At 42.6% G+C, this 18,299-nt stretch overlaps 1 protein-coding gene across 32 annotated transcripts in view; it reads left to right on the forward strand.

The window, feature by feature from the left end:
* Window positions 1–18,299, forward strand: part of Rbfox1 (RNA binding fox-1 homolog 1) — a 2,167,575-nt gene that overhangs the window by 1,464,022 nt on the left and 685,254 nt on the right. The window lies entirely within an intron of this gene.

Raw genomic sequence — 18,299 nt, forward strand, 5'->3', positions numbered from 1 at the left:
AGCTCCAGGAGGACCCAGTTCCTCTGGCCTCTGCAGGCACCTATACCCACACAATCTCCAAACACATGCGATTAAAGTGAAATAAACGTTTAAAAACTAAAGTCTTCTAATATAACACAAGAGAGCCATGAGTCTTTAACCCATTGTTCCTTTCCCATACAGGGACTGTGCTGACAGATTTCTTTTTTATTAAGATTTTTTTTTATTCATTTTACATACCAATCAAAGATCCCCTCTTTTCCCATCCCTCCCACATCTCCCTCCCAACCCACCCCCCATTCCCTCCTTCAAGAAGGTAAGGATTCCCATGGTAAGTACATTTAGTAGAGGCAGGCCCAAGCCCACCCCCCTACCTTAAGGCTGTGTGCGGTGTCCCATCATAGGTAGTAGACTCTACATAGTCAGTGCATGCACCAGGGGTGGATTCTGATCCTACTGCCAGGGGACCCCTTAAGCAAATCAAGCTACACAACTGGCTGACAGATTTCTTAAAGTAACTTGCCCCTGTCTTCAGCAGACTTGAAATCTGCACAGAGGCTCTCTTCCCTCCTCAGTTGTATTCTCTTCAATCCTCCATAACTGTCATGTGTCATGAGAATAGATTTGTCTATGACTCACATCTCACATGACATAATAGGTCATAGGTATAGACTTAATGGTAAATTGGGGGTGATAGGAGACTGTATCAGTGTGCTCAACTGGAGTTATGGTCACTGCCTCAAAAGGTGAAAGGCATATGAGATTGTACTTGCAACTCTACTAGGATTAAAAGAATCAAAATGAACCTAAGGACACAAACAATATCTGTGTCCTAGGATGAAGGCAGGCTCTTTGTCTTTGGTGATTAAGAGTTTGTAGAAATCTGAGTATAGGGAGAAATGCAAGAGTGGAGTAGATGGGATTAAAGATCTAAATGACATGAAGGTGTCTCTACTGGACACAAATCTATATTGGGAAGTATTAATGACTGCTAAAAACAAAACAAAACAAACAACAAACAACAATAAAATCAAAGAAATCTCTTGAAAACTGGGAAGAGAGATTTAAAAGGGCTATTCTGTATTATCTCCAAGCCACTTTCAGGGAAGATGGTGGTCTCTGAACGGGCTATGAGGAGGGCTGTCCTCAGAAGGTTCCAGGTGGTACTCACCATCTGTGTTGTGCCAAACACAAGGTCTGGTGACTATCACAACTTACATTAGAGACTCAACATTATTGTCAGCTTTGTGAGATATTTCATGGTGAATGATGCAAACTGGATTTGCTGAAGTTGGCCTTATTTAGGCTCTACTGCAGAGGCTGGAGGGGCAACCCCTGAACATCTTCTCTGAGATACTTGTCTCATTGCTCTAGATGAGACAATACCCTAACAACAACACAATACAAACTAAGGGAGGAAGGGTTTCAGCAGGTTATGTGTTGGGAGATAGTCTATCATGGTGATAGGAGCTTGAGGCAACTGCTCACATTGTATCTGTGTTCAGGAAGAGAAGAGGAATGGATACTCATCCTCAGCTCATGTTCTGCATTTCTACCAAGCCCATGGAGTGGGGCTGCTCATAGTTGAGGTCAGTCTTCTCACCTTGATTAACTCAATGTAGATCATCCCTTACGAGAATGCCAAGAAGTTTGTCTCCTAGATGATTTGAGAACCTGTTGAGTTGACAATCAAAATTAACTGCTATACATCTTGATGCTGGAAGTTATTCATGCCTAGAGAAGATCTTGCTTGTCTAGTGAACCGAGCAGACTCACCTGCTTGAGCAGTGTGTATGTCAATTGCCAGTGGATTCCAGATTTGGTATCTCCAAAGAGACCATGGCCAAATGGGGTCTACTGTGCTTGGAAGGTTACACAAGCATCCCAAGGGGCTGATTACAATACACATAAATGGTCCTATTGTTTTCTGGTGGGATGTCTCTGAAGAACATGTTATTCTGTTGAGTCAGGGTCCATGCTAGGTCTAGGTTATACTAAAATCATACCCTGCTAAGCCACTTCCCAGAATGCCTTACATTATTTGCATCCTTATAAGAGATGATAGCTTAGACCACAGTGGGAGCAACAAGTGCCTGGGTTCTGGCTTTTTTTGAAGAACAAATGAATTTGTTTTTAAAGTGATTAGATTTACTAAATCTCAGGTCACACCATGAACCACTCTCCAGTTTTTGTAAGTTCTGCTTGTACATCACAGTCTCATAAATGCAGGAACCTGTGATCTAATAGCCCAAGACATGGTTTATAATGCAACTTTTATAGGCTTAGGTGAACCCTTTATAACAAGGTTCCGTTGTATAGGAGCATATGCTGCGTTCAAGTTAGAAAAGAAACCTTGGCCTGGAGAGTTTTGGTCATGTTATGCCAGAATCCAATTAGCAACTTGAATTGATTGGTGATGTCTGATTCCTGGGTGGGTGGAAATTTGCAGCCCTCAGCTGCTCTGTCCATGAGAACGAAGGCAGCCTGAGAAGTGGCAGATTGCTGTGTTGAGTGCTCTTTGCCCCTCCTGGGTAGAAAGGGTCATGACCTTCAGCAGCACTTATTTGTATCTTACCATTCTTCACCCCATGTTCTAATGCATTATTCAGGCTTTGTGAGACAGAACTGAGATCATCTCTGTACCCAGAGCTCCTTTGCTGGAATCACATGGAGGTGGGGGTGCAGAAACTGAGATAAGACTGTGAGGAAAAAGGCTGTGGTTCAAGCTGCTCTGAAAATCACATATGAAGCAAAGCTCTGGCTCAGCCACTTAAATGACACATGTCCATGGATGAGTCATGTGACCTCTCTTAGCCTGTCATTATGGTGATAAGAGTTTACACATAGGTATTTTTCCTGGAGCAGGCACTTAATGACCACTTGCTGACCTGAACTGTATTTTCCCTTTTAGATGACCTTACGGGAATGTCTACTCAAAGGTTTTCTTTTTTTCTTTTAAGACTTAAATATTTTTTATTATTTCAATATAACTTTTATTAATTATTTGAGAATTTCATGCACTAATACAATATATTTCAATATTTTCACTTCCCATTCTTCCCCCTAACTCCTTCCAAGCCTACTTGCCCCACCCAAATCCATGTCCACTTATTTTTCACACCCTACATGCCGCAGTTTGTGCTGTTCATGTGTGTATGTGCAGGAACATGGTCAACCTCCCCATGACCACACACTTAAGGAAGACTGGCTCTGTGCCCTAGCAGTCATCAGCTATCAAGATCTCCTTCGCTAGGGGCGGAGTCTCATCAGCCCCTTCCCCCTTCATGCTGGAATGTTAAGTAGTTTTGTCTTGTTCAGTCAACAACTTCTGTGAGTTCCTGAGTGCATCAGTTCTGAAATGTCCAAGACATATTGCTTCTCCCTGGTCTTCCCCAACCTTTGTCTCTTATGATCTTCCCACCCATCTTCTGTGATGTTCCCTGAGTCTTGAGGGGAGGAAGTGTGATTCAGATGTCTCACTATGACTGAGAATTCCACAGACACTTGTTTTCTGTACTTGTACTATCTGTGAGTTTCTGTATTGACTATCATCCACTACACAAGGCAGCCACTCTGATATGGACTGAGAGCTGTGCTATTTTTTATTTTTAAGATGGGGCATCTCCCATTTAGTCATACTTTTGGTAAAAATGCTGCTGCAGCTATACAAAGCAGAACTTTGCCTCTTGGGCTAAGTTTATACTTATCTGTTTATAAATCCACAACTTTGCTGTTAACCTTATAGAACAGAATCTGCTGGTTCCCAACTACTCTGCCGTTGGGGGAAACTCACTCTTTGGATGTGGTACAGCTGGATTCCCAAGAGCCTTCGGGCTTGAAATTTCTCTTGGGGTATCTATAGCCCACTCTGTCAACACACACATGCCATGCTGCAGCCCTTTCTATGGCAGCCGCATGGATGGCTATAGACAGGGGTGCAGATGCCTTTCCTTTCTTGCTCTTAAGGTAGAGTCATTTGAGACTAGAGGTCAGCAAGTATTTCTCAGCAAAGAACCAGATACAGTAAACATTTTAGAACTTGGGAGCCATATGGTATGTATAACATCTCCTCAGTGGTGCTACTATAGTGAAAACATGGAGAGCTATGGACAGTGACATATGGGCGTGGCTGCCTTCCAATCAAACTTTATGTACAAGAGCAGCCAGCCAGCCCAATATGACCATCTGATCTCATACTGACCCTGAATAGAGTATCTGTGCTGTGAGAGGTGTATTCTGTGTATTTTCTGAGCTCTGTCATAGAAATAACTCTTGTTCACAGGGTTAACTGGCCTGGTAATGGATTTTTCCATTAGTGTCTTTACATCCTCCACCCTCCTGGATATCTCTTTATATTTGCTATCTGGATGCAAAACCTGTTTTCCATAAACATCAAGATTTACTGTGTATGTTTCAGTTGTGGAATCTGTATCAGTTGCTTTTCTGTTGCCATAATAAAATAACATCACCAAGAGTGACTTAAGGAAGAGTTTGTCTTTGCTTCTGGTTCCAGAGGGATAGAGTCCATAGGACTAGAGAGGGCATGGTACGGTGGCAGCTGGCTGATAGTATTTTCATCAGCACATAGGAAGCAGCCAGAGAACATGAAGTAGGGCAAGATTCTAAACCCCCAAAGCCTACCCTTGATTCAGCAAGACCAATTTCCTAAAGGTTCCACAACCTCCCCAAACAGTGCTACCAACAGAGGACCAAATGTTAGAATGTAAGAACCTATGGGGGAACATTTCTCATTCAAACAACCGTGGAACCCTTGCAGGCTGTGTTTGAGTGCCAACCCTAACATTCCCTCACTATATTACTTTAAGCAAGTGATTCTACTTGCCTTTTTGCTTCAGGCTCCATACCCCCATGACTGACAGACTATTTGCAGTGTCCATTAAAGCACAGGTGGGAGGGTCTGGGGAGGTGAGGTCTGTTGTTAGTGACAAAGGTTAGAGAGAGCAATGCTGGTTGTGACTCTTCCTGGGAGAAGAAAGCCTTCAACTCTGCACCAACTCTGTGTCTTTTAAGAATCTGTCAACACGCCGGGCGGTGGTGGCGCACGCCTTTAATCCCAGCACTCGGGAGGCAGAGCCAGGCGGATCTCTGTGAGTTCGAGGCCAGCCTGGTCTACAGAGTGAGATCCAGGAAAGGCGCAAAGCTACACAGAGAAACCCTGTCTCGAAAAACAAAAAAAAAACAAAAAAACAAAAAAAAAAAAAAAAAAGAATCTGTCAACACAATGATCCAAGGTTTTCTCGACTTTGTCCATTTTCCTCCTCTGTCTTGGAGCAGTGTCTCCTTTTCTCCTAGTTAGGTGTGTTAATATGATCATGACTTGGATATAGACTTGGAACCTGCACACCATACGCTCTCATTTCTAAGAGAAGGCACAGATGGGTACATGGAGCTTCTGCCTCCAGCTGGTCATATTTCAGTCAGCTGGGAACATATGCTTTAAGGAAAGATGTAGGAAAACACTTAAATAAAGCAGGAGGAGATGGGGGCTGAGAGAAGTCCTCCTGTCTTATGAATGGGCCTTCATTCTGTTCCTCTTTGCAGCCAACGTTCTGGGAAGCGAACGCTGCTCCTGGAGCCAAGTGGAACTAGATTTGATTTCTGCTCTGCTGTGGCCTCTCCAAATATGAGTTGAGGGTGAAGCACAGTTCCTTCTCTCTCGTTTTACTCCTACACCAGCATCCCTCAGCCTGGTATGGTGTGGAGTGACCTCTGTTCCCTCACAGGCATCTTTTCTCTGTTGGCACTGGTCTCCTTGAGCACACCTCCTATCCTGTACAGAAGCACACTTATCTGGGACTGGCAGCCTCATATGTACTATTGTGGTCTTGTCCTGTTGAATCACAGTTATTAGTTTGGCTGTCTCTCCCCCACCTAAAACCCCCTCCAATACCCACTATGCTATTTCCATATTGCAAACGAGGATAGTGACTCAGCAGTTTGTATTCCCAGTGCCTGGCCCAGAGTCACCATCTGATAAATGTTTGATGAGTTGAATTAGATTGGAGCTGAACAAATAGAGAGTGTATTTGGCAATTATTCCCCAGGCTTAGAAATGCTACGTGAGCAAGGAGACTCACCGCTATTGTATTAAGATGATACAGTGGCCATCCAGGTGTCGGGTGTTGTAGGTAGAAGTTGTGAGTTGAGTCTCTCTTAAAGGTGAAAGATGTGGGTGGAGGCAAGCTGAGTTGACTAAGGATAAAAGGGATATTTTAGGAAAACAACTCTGGAAGTGACTACTAAGGAAAAAAATGCAAAAAGCCACCACAATGGTCAAGTGGCTTTCATTCACTACCACCACAGGGTCTTATAACAGATACTGGTAGCTTTATTACTGGCCTCAGTTTGTCCAGTTTAAAGCATTGTTAAAGGCTGTCAGAATGTACAAAACATGGCAGAGTTGTGCATCCTTTGGAGGCATCAGGTCATCTTCCTATGAGCTGAAGATGGAGCTAAGCTAATGATTACTCTGTGGTGATCCAGATAACTGCCACTGCCTAATAAGCCACCTGATATGTCTTCATCAAGACTGTTTTGAGTCACCTCAGGAGTTAGTCCTTTAGTTACTTATCTATTGATTTGTAGGCATAGGTGTGTATGTATGTAGGGGAAGTAGATGTACACATGTGTGAGCATGCATGCAAACTTTAGAGGATGACTCTAGGTGTCATTCCCTGAGAGCCATCTACCTTATCTTTTGAGACAAGGTCTTTCATTTGTCTGAAGCTCATAGCCAGCCCCAGGGATCCATCTGTCTTCACCTTTCCACCTGTAAGAGTGTAGGTGTTTTCTATCACATCTGGATCCTTTTAATGTAGGTTCTAGGGGCTTAACTCAGGTCCTCATGTTTGCAAGGCAAGCAGAGTTATTGCTGATCCACTTCCTCAGCTCCTCATCATAACTGACCTAATCATCCAGAGGGGCTGAGTCGGGAGTTGGTGTAGCTGGAGGTTGGCTTTAAAGACTTCCTCTCTCACACTTGATGACTTCAGACCAACATTCCATCTTAAATGTGAATACCAAGGATCCTATGGCTCAGACATCAAGTCTCCTGAGTTCAGGGGAAGGGCATGAGCTCCACCACTAAATGAGAGAATAGCAACATTATGAAAAAACCTATGGGAGGGAAGGATTGTTGCACATGATGCTGAAAAAGGCATCCATTCTTTCTGGCAACAGGTGCTTTTTCCCTGCAGGTCCCTGTATACTCTGCAGAGTGCTAAGCTCATGCCTTGGGTCAACTGGGCAATTCTGAGAGAGAAATCCTTTGCTGTCATCTTTAAGGAGGGAGAATAAATTCTATTCACTTTTATAGATTTCTGCTTCCAAAATAGGGACCCCTAAATGAAGCTCTCCCAGCCTCCAAAGGTGTTCAGAGATCAGTCTTTTGATTTTCCTCCTGTAGAAAAAAGAAAGGAAGGAAGGAAGGAAGGAAGGAAGGAAGGAAGGAAGGAAGGAAGGAAGGAAGGAAGGAAGGAAGAGGAGAAGCCCAAAGTCAAAACTTCTGTATTTATTGGCAAAGTAAAGTTAGGTCTATTGGAAACAGAAGACAACAAAGAATGTTGCTACATGAACTGTGAGCCCTCACCTAGCCTGGAACTCTATCACAAGGGACAATTTCCAAGTTGCAGGTGGAGAAATCAGGCCACTTGTATTAAACACATTTTGCAAGTCCTTATACTGTGGAAAAGCAAGATAGCTGTGTACATCTTTTAGTTGGAGGAAAAAAAAGAACATGGTCACAGTGTTCTTTTGTATTTTGATAAGATGTACATGTATCCATGCTTTCAGATTTTTATTGCCTATTGGAATCTTTCCTCAAATAAAGCTCAATTTAAGTTAATTTAAGATGATAAGTGAGGCTGAGTTGTGACCCAGGACATCTAGAGACACTCTTGGGAACAGTTTAAGAATTATTAACATAGAGCACACCCAGCCCTACATCCACATGCATATCTATCCAGTACCTCCACATGTATGAGGTGATGATAATAACTATTAGAGAGTAACTTTTGAATATCAAGAGTTCAGACTAGTACAAGCAATATCCACAAGAGACCAGAACACTAATGGATGGGTGAGTTAATTGTCTTCCTATGGCAGCCAAAGGCAGGTGTTGTTATAAAGCTTTTTGTTGTTGCTGTTCTTGTTTTCCCCCCTTTAATCATGACCTCCTTGTGTTAACTCAGTGTTTGTTGTTCTGACAAATACCTAAGATGAACAATTCAAGTGACTTCTTTTTTTGCCATACTTTCAGAGACTTCAGTCAATGGTTACTTGGGCTTCATGGTTCTGGACCCAGGAGGCATACATCATGATGCAGGGTGTAATCATGAAGAGCTGCTCACATCCTGGTGATCAGGAATCAGAAAGACAAAGAGAGGGTCAGACACTGGATGTCCTTTTCAAAGGCACATGCCAGGCCTCCTCCAAACAGGCCTTACTGCCTAACAGCTAATTCATCTAGGAACTGATCAATGGGCTAACCACTGATTGATAAAGGTAGAATCTTTTGGCCCCATCTCTTTCCCAAGCAACAAGGCAGGAGACTTATGAGTGGCAATTTTATATTCTAGCAATACCCCATGATGAAAGAAAAGTAACCTGAAATATGTGTTTGCTGTTTTACTTAGCCAATAGGTTTCAGTCAGAAATCAGGATGAGATAATTAGCCAAGAGAGCACATCACAGAAATGACAGGGGAGAAATAAAACTTCTCAACAAGCCTCGGGGCCCAAATAACCGACCACACCCAGAGCTTCAATCACCTTCCCAGGCATCTTTGAAGGTAGAGTTTAGATCTAGTAGCTGTGATTTATTTTAGTGTCAAAGAGTTATTCACATATTTATGTAGGAAGAAAGTGGCAGATCAACAGCGCGTAGATTACAGAGGTAGGATGTCGTAAATCAGCATGGTGATTCTGGTCAGCCTGCCAATTTTGACACAGAGACTTGCTTATTTATGGCATTTTAAGGTCTGAAGAGTTGATTTATAGTTGCAATAACACACTGCCATCCATTAGTAGTTCCGGCATGCTTAGCTATGGCCTTCTTTGCATTTAATGATTGGCAATTTTTATATTGTGCAGCCATAAATTGTCAAGCAGGAACAAAGCTCACTTTAAAATATAATTTTGTTAAAATATTAATTTTCAGTAAGATATAATGCTGAAGATAAACTACAATGCTAGCCTCACCCACCTTCATCCTAACCCATGCAATATTAATTATAACCATAACTGGTTGAAGTCCCACAATCTTTGGGAATTGCCATATTCAACCACCTCATTTTATTAGGTGGGCTACTATGGGTGGATAAGGAATGAGTTTGGGAGGGTGTTTTTTTTTTTTTTTTTTTTTTTCTGGCATTAGTCTGGTTCTCTTGAGGCATTTGTTACAAGGGCAGATTTACAATTCGTGGAACTTTCAGGGCTAAGTTCCAAAATGGGGGCACTCCAGAGGCTCGAGGCAAGACCAGACCTGAGGCCAAATTTGGAGCTGGGAGGGTTCAAGTCCCCTTTCGCATTGCTTATCAATCTCGTACCTCTCTACCACTTATTTCAAGTCTGAATTGAGGTATTCTCAAGTAAGCAAGGGCAGACACTACTACCTTCCCAGGCAGTTCTGAGAATAAAATCCAACACAGTGAGAGGTCACTGCCAAACTATCCAAAGCCATCAGTAAATTAATTTTCTCTTCTTCAGCTCTAATGCTTCTCTCCTTGTGTACATGTGCATATTCCTGCACTGCACATATCTTCTGCACTAATTGATTAATTTTTCAAATATCTTTTACAACATTCCTTTAGCTAACATTCCTTACAATAAGCATACTCCCTCAAAATGTGAGTATCATGGAATTATGTCAGCTCATTTGCTTCCCCAAGGGCAGATTTCTGTCCCCTCAGAGACTCTCACTGTAATACTGGTCTGATAGACTGGTGTATTCTTTTGCTTGTGTCACAGCAATAAGAGAGTAAAATAATCTCACTTCACACTGTTCCCTACCCAGACATGCCTTTTCATGAGGATGTGAACTACCTCCCCATTTTCATTAAGCTGGCTGTCTCCCCTATGTTCTACAAATCTGAGTGGGGGGCTGTAGAGGCAGGACTATGTGCCAGCCTGTCATAGATAAGATGAAGATGGGATGGGGATGGGAGCCCTGCTCAGAAGAGCCTTTGCAGAAGCAAGTCTACTTTGTTTTTGGAGTGAGAGTAAGGAATGCCAGGAGAGAAGAGTCTCTGCTTCAAAGGGAGGGACTTTACAGAGGTCAGTGCAGTGTCTTTACATTGCCACACTCAGACTCCCCACTTACCAGTGCCTATGTCGGGATGCCATCCAGTGCATTGATTCTGGACGTATTCATTGTCAAGACTGGCATTCAGAGGGCGAGCAGGGTCTGCTTTTCATTCCCAGAAATTCTTAGATTTGCCAGGAGAGAGAGAGAAAGAGAGACAGAGACAGACAAAGAGACAGACAGAGATAGAAAGACACAGAGAGAGACAGAGAGAGTGACACAGAGAGACAGGGAGACAGAGACACACAGAGAGAAAGAGACAGTGAGACAGAGAGAGCACCATGTGCAGGAAGTTGTCAAACTGTTTCTCAAAGTCCTGAGTAGATGTTTTCATTGAGAAATCAAGACCTAGAATGAAGAAGGGAACTGAAAACCAAGGGCAAATCTGAGTAGTTTTGGTTCTTGCCTCAGTTCAGGTGTGGGAGACAAGACATGAAAGATGGCGTCATGGTGTCCTTTCTCTTCCTTTCCTGCCCTTAGAGGACCAAGTTCCCACTGGTCTGTTAGAGCACATTCAAGTACTCTTGGAATAGATGGCCTTTGGGAGTAATCACAACCTTCTTTTGTGTTTCTGGTTGGGCTCCGTTGGATACTTCTGACTTGGTGTGGCTTGAGGCTGGAGTTATCAGAAAGTTCTGATGGTGCATAGGGTCTAAGAAGGCTTTTTTTTCCCACTCAATTGTCTAATAGGTCACAGGTTCCCTTGGATGAAGTAACTCAGTGATCATCTAGATATGTCTCTTCCCACATAGCTTTCCCATGTAGTTACTTGGGTTCCCTCACAAAATGGCAGTCATAGACTAGTCAAATCCCACCCCCACAAAGGCACCTGACTTTCCTAACCACATGCTCCAGGAGGTTCAAAGAAAACACAAGAATTACTCCCTAAGCATTCTCTGCATCCGGCAGGACCAGCCTGAGTCTATCGTGTGGGGTGGGAGGAGGTGCACACAGACACACAAGGATCAAGATGCACAGTGAAGGCCCTGCCATCTCTAGCTCTCAGCGATGTTAAAGTAGCCCCATATCTGAGCTGGAAAAATGGGTGATGGGATTTCATCCCCTTTGTGAAAAGCAAGAGGAGGGGAAAGCTAACTTAATGTGGGAGGGCTGCAGAAGTTGAGGCACAGCAGTTTTTCCAGTAAGCTTGGTCGTCTTTGCTGATCCCTGCACTCTATAGCCATTAGCAGGCTGGGCAATGCTTTGGTTTATGAGGCAATTATTCCAACACACTCTATTCAAAATACACATTAGAACTTAACCTTCTGAATTCTGAAGTCGCATTTTATCACCCAACATTAGAAAAGAGACATAGTCAGCATATTTCCCCTCTTTTATGATCTGGTATCATTAATGAAGCACCGGGCAAGGACCTTCTCACAATTCTTCCGGATAATTTGTGACACAAAAGGCGTCCTGCGATACAATTGTCTATTGACTTATTCAACAACACTGGAAACATGTGGGTCGTTTTCCAAACAAAGCCAGAGAATGAACCAGCTGAAAGCATGGGCTCCTCCTGGAGTCCTGAAAGCATGATTGGAGTAGATACGTGGAGATACGGAAGAGGCAGAAACAGGGATGGAGACTTAATATGGAATTTCTAATTAGGGTCACGTGCTAATGAACTCCCTCTTCATGTTAGTTTTATGCCGCTTCAGAAATTTTTTATCATATGCTTAAAAATTTATGGCCAGAAACATTAATGAAAATGAGGCGTGAATTGGAAATTGTATCATTATGGAGATGAGGGTGGCCCGGCATTGATAATTTTCAAGGAGGGATTTTTTTTTTTCTTTATTGCTTTTTTTTTTTTTTTTTGAGAAGTTGAGAAAGGATACAGGTGAAATTAATGGTGAGGCTTTTTCTCTATCCTGACACAGGCAGTGTGGTTCTATGTAAAGTTATAAAAGTTTGATTTTAATAAGATTCTGAATTAATTATAAAGAGAATATTAATCATAATCGGAGTCATTTCTCAGACTAAAACTCTACCATTGCAGTAATATCATAGTTCTTAAGTGCACTAAGATATGCGTTTTCTTTCTCCCCTGGCTTTGTCTTTTCGGAAATTAAAATTCACCTTTTCAAAACTTCCGTGGGTTAGAAGTCCAGGATTTCTCAGCTGTGAAATATCCACCTGGCATCCGAGTGTGCTGTAAAAGTACCTCTTCTTGCTCAGCTCTCAGTGACAGGTCTGTTCTGCAAGGCTGTGGTTCCAAAGAGGAAGAGGGTGCAGGCACATGTGACTTTCTCTGCTTCTAAACTCAGAAAACAGTTGTTTGCAATACATGGGATGACCGTGGGATTTGAGTGGATTTCCCGTAGGGTGAGTTTGGATTGTCTAAGAATTTCCCTTTAAGCATGTCCCTGCAGAGGTGACAGCAAAGTTGAAATAAAATCACATTTCTAGGTTTGATCCCCAGGGAACACCTTGGTTTTTCTCTCATGGTAACCGATTCTATGTGCTTTTGGCACCAAGTTTCCCAGGCTTTTTTAAGGACCACTTCTTTTCTGTATCAATTTCTCTGAGCCCCTTGTAGCTCCACCCACACGGACTGCGAAGAGATGCCCCCTTCCTCTGCTTCATCTCCATTGCCTGTCTCCTTTCCCCTCCCCTCTGCACAGAGGACCAAGTCCTCCTGTTCCCTCCTTGTTGTCAACTTGTCTCCAGCTCTCACTAAGGCTGAGAGTGCAGGACCCAGTCTTTGATTCCTTCAACCAAAAAATCCCCAGTGATTAACAAGATAGTTCACAGGCAGAACATTGCCAAGCCAGGCCAATGGGCATACTGTGAATGTTTTGGATAGTGAGCTGATAAGCTGACTTGCTGGGAGCCTTTTCTAACCTTGTGGTGAGAACTTGCCAGAGACAGGATGGCCCCAGAAGCCAGTTTGCCCTGGAGCCCTAGTCCTGACAACAGAAGGGAGCTGTGGGTTCCTTTCAGACCATTGCTAAAGCAGATACTCCTTCTCTGTGATTATTGTTCCAAACTGCCTTGAACACAATGGCTTCAAACCACCACCACCAATTCTTTCGTGGTTTTAAAGGGCAGGAATTCAGGATCACTGATCTTGTGGGCAGATCCTTGTGACAGCCCTAGAGGAGAACCCCAAAGCTTAGCTCTTCCAGCTCGTGTGTGTCCGGGGGTTCCCTGGTTTGTGGCAGCCTGCATCCAGGCTCTGCTGCTGTTTTAATGTGGCCCTCTTTCTTTCTTCCTCAATCTCTTGCTCTTTGGAAGGAATCACCAGTGACTGAAATCAGAGCTCACTCTAATACAGGGAGGTCTCATCTTAAGATCCTTGAAAGAATGGTATCAACAAAGTTCCTGTTTAAGAGAACATAGAGCAGATCAAGTTCACATTCACAGCTAGAGGGCCTAAAGAGAACTTCTTTACCAGCAGGACACAATTCAGCAGCTTTGTGTGATGGATAAATGCCAACTAAACAGGATCCAGAATCGCCTGGGCGACAGGCCTCTGGGAATATGTGGGATTATCTTAATTTTGATAAATACCCACTCACTGTCTGGGGTCCTGGGCTGTGTCAATGGTGGGGGGGGGGCGGAGCTAAGTGGCAGCAGGAAGTCATTGTTCTGTGTTGCAGGTGGTGGTTGTGAAGTGGTCAGCTATTTGAGCTCCTCCTCCTTTCACTTCCTCAGCTTAGTGGACGACACTCTTGAACTGTGTACTGAAATCAACTGTCTCTCTTAAGTTGCTTTTGTCAGAGCATGTAACCACATCAACAGTAATAGAAACTAAGATGCTGTATGACCTGCATATTAGCCCGACTAGGTTAGAAAGTGCCTTGTTCTTGTATTCTGTATCTGTGTCCTCTAGATTTCAGGAGCTGTGAGCTCAAAAATACATCAAGAAAATTCAGTTTAATGTGTAATGAGACTTGGATGAAGGAGAAATGGGCTGTCTTGCCCAGAGTTGAGAGTAAAGAGAATTGCAAAGGACAGAGGGATGGGGCTCTCAGACATGCACCAGCTCTATGAGACTCTAAACCCAGTCTTGTGTGCTCTGCCTCCAGCAGAGCCTTTCCTCCTTTCTTCCTTGAAGGATTTGGAGGCCACCACTGGGTCCATAGCTTGAGAAACTTCTTGCCTGTGGTTGGCACCCAAACAGCATATACTGCTTCATATTTTAAGGTTCTTCTTTGGATAATTGTGTATCAAAATGTAGTATGAAACACAGCAGGTATATTACCCTAGAGCAAACCTACCTTGGGGATTTTAAACGATGACTTTATTGTTTAGGAATGTTTTTAAACCTTGAGATGCTAGAAGTGAAATCACAATTTTCTTTTAGGAATTTAAAATTAGGTACTTGCTGTCTGAAGGCTTGGCTTTCAGCTGTAGTGCCACCAAGAAGGTGGTGGCAGCAAAGGTTATCTCATATTGTCTGGATTGCTGATCCATTGTTGAATATGTCTTAGAGATTCTGAACCATTTGCAAAGGAGCGAAAACTCAATTGCAACTTAATGCTCCCACCTTAGTGAGAGACTACATGATGCCCACTCTAGAGCTCCCTGGAGAAGGCAGAGCTTTGAAGACAATGAAAAGATCCCTGCTGTTGGGGATTATGGGAGAAGGATGGATAGGTGAGGGAGGAGCATGGAAGATTTTTTAATCAATAAACACATGCTGGGGATTGTCAAACATGACCTTAAACTCCTAACCCTTCTGTCTCCACCTCCCAAGTGCTAGGTTTACAGGTGTACATCACCATGAGCATTCTGTCTGCCTTCCTTTGTCCAAATTCACAAAATACACAGGATGGCCTTGACTGTAAATTATGGGCTTAAGATGACAATGACCTGTAATGTAGGCTCATCAGTTTTAGCAAATGCATCACTCTGGTGGAAACTGCTAATTACGAGGGAAACAAGTCATTTTAGTACAGGGGGAAAACGGAGGTCTCTATATCTCCCACTCAGTCTGATGTAAACCCAATATTGCTCTACAAATGAGTCTATTAGCTGCTTTTGTTTTGTTTAAGTAAGAGAAAAACAAAGAGCTTAGATTTTCATTGACAAAATCCTTGTCTCAGGGGGTTGGAGTTTTGTGGTGACAGAGGGTGTCCTTCCTGAAAGTGGTTCAGAGGCACTGACTCCCCCGACTCCTGTTGGAAACCTTTCAGGGCTTCTTAGCAAAAAGCTTAAAGCTGTGAATCCCTTGATCTGAAAGATGAGAGTTGCAATCTCTGCCCACCAACCACTGTGAGATCCTGGCTCAGGCACTGCTTAACCTCAGTAAGCTTGCTTTCCTTTTGTAAAGTTAATCCGGGTCAACCCCTTGGAGGATTAAATGAAACAACTGTTGCACAGCACGTGGAATGCACTAGGTGCTCAATAAATAGCATTTGGAATGAGGGATTATCACGTTATTGTCTCTAAATTTCCATGCCCAACCTAGGGTCCCTTGGGAGGATAATATGACACCTTCTTGGAGCATTAGGTAGGTTGACCCAGCTTCCCTGTGGGCCACCTTTGAGATAGGATGGAATGAATTAGTAAATAAGCGCTGGGCAGTGGTGGCGCACACCTTTAATCCCAGCACTCGGGAGGCAGAGCCAGGCGGATCTCTGTGAGTTCGAGGCCAGCCTGGGCTACCAAGTGAGTTCCAGAGAGGCGCAAAGCTACATAGAGAAACCCTGTCTCGAAAAACCAAAAAAAAAAAAAAAAAAAAAAAAAAAAATTAAAAATGAATTAGTAAATAAAATTCTTTACTTTTTGCCTACTTTGGGGTAAACAATAAAGAACTCACTCGGGACTAGAAGGACCTAACATAGACACATCTAAATTTTATAGGGTTTTTAAAAATATGAGTATAGGGGCTGTGAGGGTCAATATTCCTTCTCAACTTGATTTAGAATCATTCAGGAGACTCACCTCCAGATTGCCTATGAAAACATTTCCAGGCAACTAAAGAGGAAAAACTCATCCTGAATGTGGGTGGCTGGGATCCCGGAGTGAATAGCCTAATAAAAGAGAAAAAGGAGAAAGCTAACAGTACCAGCACCACCACCCCCAACACACACACACACACACACACACACACACACACACACACACACACACACACACACTCTGCTTCCTGCCTGTGCATACAGTGTGACCAGCTGCCCCCTCGCCTGTCCCTGTGCCTTCTCTGCAGGATGGGCCATGTCCTCTCAGACCTGAAGCCAAATAAACTCTTCCTTTCTTATTTTATCACAGCAATGTGACAAGCAACTAAGAAACAACCATATTTTCAGAATTTAAAAATTAAATATAGTTGGGTTGAATGGTGAGGATAATAGCTTATTCTTCTATTCAGCTTCCAGGGTATTAAGAACTCTATAAACCCACTTATAGTCAGTAATTTAATTTTTTACTATAATCTGATGCTTTGAATGTCCCTATTGCATCCATTTGGAAACTAGAGCATGGGGAGATTATGTTGTTTGCCCAAAGAAAAGTAGGAAAATAGAGGTAGAATATATTAGCATCATGCATGGGAGGGATTTTCTGCCAGGACTTTTGAAGTTTTATATTACATTTTTATTTATTTATTGTGTTTGCATGTATTTTGGGGGTCACATGTATGTGTTGGGGGACACTTTGTTGGACTCAGTTCTTCTACCATGTGAGTTCCAGAGGCCTGATCTTGGCTTTTTAGGCTTTGCAGCCAGAACTTTTACCCACTGGCTCATCTCAGTGGTCTAGTCCCAAGTTCTGTACTGGCCTGAGTTTTAGTTACTTTCATTACTGTAAGTACATTTTCTGACAGAAATAGCTTAAGGAATGAAAATTTTCTTTTTTTCACTGTTTTTGAGGAGCTCAGCCTATCATAGTGGTGAAGGCGGAGTAGAGAGGTTCAGTGACTGGGAGTGGCTGACAGAGACTCTTCACATCCTGGCACACCAGGAAGCAGAGTGACAGGAATCACCTGCTGCTAGTGACACCATTCTCAGAGATGGGCTCCTAAGGGTCCCTTTCTGAGGCAAGGGCGAGTATCTTTGCTGTTGATGGGGCTGGAGCGAAGGGGTCATTAGGCTGGTGAAAAGGGCAGGAGGGTTGAAATTCCAAGACAGGGATTAGATTATGCAGTAACTGGATTTTAGAGATGATGAAATATATGTCTCTTATCTATTCATCATCCATGTATCCATCATTTATGTTATCTACCTTTTTATCTATCTGATATATATATGCATCGATCAATCAATAATCTATTATCAATCTCTTTGTGCAAGCATTTTTTTATTCACACAAACATTTATTCATTTTCTATCTTCCTGTTTGCCTATTGCTTGTTAGCTCATTTATCTGTATTTGCATCTATAAGCCAAATATTACCTATATCTATCAGTCTATCCCTTATCTATTCATCAGCTGAGTACCTATCTACTATGTGTCTACCCTCCATTTACTCATTCATCCATTGACCTGTTTTAACAAATATATCTGTCTTCTAAATTAATTCCTTCTCCTATCCTTCCTTTTTATATATCATCATCTATTTATTTATTTATCTTTCTATATCTATCAAAGAAATTTTATTTATCTTTCTATATATCCCTATCATTTAGCTATATGTATATTAATATCAACTATATATATATATATATATATATATATATATCTTATCTTTTATGTTCTCTGTGTTTGTTTCTGTATCATCTATCTATATATCTATCTACCATCTGTCTATCTATCTATCTGTCTGTCTGTCTGTCTATCTATCTAATCTATCTGTGGTGAGATTGAGGACATCATGATTCTTGAGCATAGAAACAGAGGGTGCTCACAAGCCTTTGGGGAGATTATTTAGCAAGCAGATCATGCAGTAGTGATGTATGACCTGAAAATGGGAGTAGTGGGAAGACCTGAAGGGATATGGGAAGGAACACAGAAATGCTGTTTGCTGTGTAATGCAGCACTCTCCATGCATCTCCCTGTGGAATTGTTCTTTTGTGTCTCTATTTGTCTCTTCTCTTCACACTCAGTGCAGA

The sequence above is a fragment of the Peromyscus californicus genome, unplaced genomic scaffold (assembly GCF_007827085.1).
Source record: "Peromyscus californicus insignis strain IS unplaced genomic scaffold, ASM782708v3 Scaffold_3__1_contigs__length_106647218, whole genome shotgun sequence".
NCBI classification, from domain to species: Eukaryota; Metazoa; Chordata; class Mammalia; order Rodentia; family Cricetidae; genus Peromyscus; species Peromyscus californicus.